The 2500-nt window shown below is 36.0% G+C and overlaps 1 protein-coding gene across 1 annotated transcript in view; it reads left to right on the top strand.

The window, feature by feature from the left end:
• LOC137644016 (interference hedgehog-like) overlaps positions 1-2500 on the top strand; it is a 363398-nt gene that overhangs the window by 286425 nt on the left and 74473 nt on the right. The gene's annotated exons all lie outside the window — the stretch shown is intronic.

Raw genomic sequence — 2500 nt, 5'->3', positions numbered from 1 at the left:
ATATATATATATATATATATATATATATATATATATATATATATATTCATTTGTTAAACTATTTCCCCATATAATGAGCTTCTCTAAAGGACACCACCACAGTCGCTGCCACGTACATTCTTTGGCTAATTAATCGGAGATTAACTCCCTGTACAGTGAAAAAATTCCTCAACATTAGCAAATGTATACAGTTACACAAAAGGCTCCTCACCAGCTCACTGAATCCTACCCCCCCCCCCCCCACGCACATTGGCCCTTTCACCATAATCTTGCATGCACTGTTGCGCTTGCTGGCAATCATGGCTCTTGTTACGCCATATATCCAATCCTTTTAAAATCTTCCTCTTCACTTACATGCCACTAATTTTGAGTTGAACACTTTACTTATGTATTGTCGTTCATTCTTTCCATAGAACGAAATACATCAAAATACTTTAACCCATTCCGTTACTTCGACTAACCTTTCTACTTCGTTTGGGTATTTCCACATTTTCTTACACAACTTATAATTCGCAAACAGCTTATCTCAAGAGCCTCAACAGTTTCACTCTCATTACATATACATTTTTTTTTCATATAGGAAAACTGGTTCAAAGAAATTTCAATACTTTTTACTTCGGGATTTTATCTCTCCTTGTCATCATCCATTATATTTACTCAAAGACAGTAATCAACAACTTCTCTTTTTTTTTTTTTTTCACGGCCCATACTAACATAGATGACTTCACCTCCCTTCTTTGCATTAATCTTATTACCTTAGTCTTACTCACAACTATTCTTACCTTTTTCTTTTTGCAGATACTTTCACATTCTTTCACCAGCTCCCGAAGTTTCTATTGGCTATCCCCAAAGAACATAGTATCATCTGCAAATATCAACCACACCACATCCGATCTATAGCTTATTTTTGTATCCCTCAAGTTTATGTCACCATACACCATCCTTTCTCTGACCTCTCGAAATACACCATCTATAAACAGGTTGAACTGACATGAAGTCATAACCTACCTTTGCCCAAGACCCATTCTCACGTACTCTTACACTGATTCACTACTGTAATGTTACTCCATTAGGTAAATGTGATTGTGGTAGGTCTACCCCTGCAGCGGATTACCGCCCAATTTCCCTAACTCCCATATTACCCAAAGTTTTTGAACATATTTTGGCCAAACGTCTAAATGGGTATCGTGAAGGTAATCATCTGTTCCACAGTTTGCAGTTTGACTTTCGCAAAGGCCTTGGAGCATGAGTTACCCTTCTTACAATTTCCCATGTTATAAAGAAATACTTAGATTACGGCCAGGAAGTTTCAAGGATTGGGCTTAATTTTAGAGCTGCCTTTTGAATGTGTTAATCATGGGGACCTTGTTTTCATTTTTTTTTCTTTTTTTTTTTTACTGATGGGAGTAATTGGGTCTTTTCTTAACATCATTATTAAATTTTCAAGTATTGTAATGGATTGCAGAGAATAGTTTGTTGATGGGCACCATGGTGACTATAGGAATGTGATATCTGGTGTTCCCCATGGTAGTGTTCCTGGCTCATTACTTTTCATATTATATACGCATGATATATGGTTTGGCCTTGAAAACAAGCCTGTTACAGAATTATGCAGATGATTCTACTCTCTTTGCATCGATACCATCACCTGAATGTAGAACTGTAGGTACTGAATCCCTTGATAACGGTCTAAATAGAATTGGTGCATGGTCCAAATCAAGGAGGATGAAATTGAACCCTCACAAAACTCAAAGTATAATCATAAGTAAATCAAGGTCAAGGGCTCCTTTACATCCAGATATTTTCATTGACGATGTCTTGTTAACTGTATGCAACTCATTTGAAATTTTTGATGTGATTGTTGATTGCAAATTTACTTTTGAGACACATCCGGTCTGTTTCTTCTTTCAGGGATTTTGGTGATCAGTGTATCCTAAAGAAATGTTTTAATACTTTAATTCTAACATGTTTTGAATATTGTTCTCAAATCTGGTCTCCAGCTGTTGATTTTAATATGATGGATAAGAACTTGAAGTTTATCAAATTTGTTATTCCTGATCTGGATATTAATGTCAGGCATCGTTGCTCAGTTAGGTCTGTGGGCAGGCTGCATAAGATTTTTTATAACTCTGACCATCATTTGCATTCAGATCATGCCAGCCTGTACTATCCAGCACATAGTACCAGGTATGCACTTCATTCAAACCGTATTGCCTTGTCCATCATACGGCTCAATGTCGCTCGGTATTCTAGACGCTTTATTCCAGCTGTGACTAGATTGTGAAACAATCTTCCTTATCAGGTAGTTAAATCTGTGAAACTTGCAAATACTTTACTGTTGAACAAATTGACAAAGACTCGTTTCAAATTTTATGTATAATTTATCTATTTAACATTGTTTCCAATCTTAATATATTTTTTCCATTTATAGTTTATTAATTAATTCTCTATTTCCTTTCTACTCTGGGTTGCTATCCCGGTTGGAGCCCTTCAACTAATA

This window comes from Palaemon carinicauda, chromosome 7, assembly GCF_036898095.1.
Source record: "Palaemon carinicauda isolate YSFRI2023 chromosome 7, ASM3689809v2, whole genome shotgun sequence".
Taxonomy (NCBI): Eukaryota; Metazoa; Arthropoda; class Malacostraca; order Decapoda; family Palaemonidae; genus Palaemon; species Palaemon carinicauda.
The sequence above is the reverse complement of the archived record's forward strand: the minus strand, read 5'-3'. Positions and strand labels throughout refer to the sequence as shown.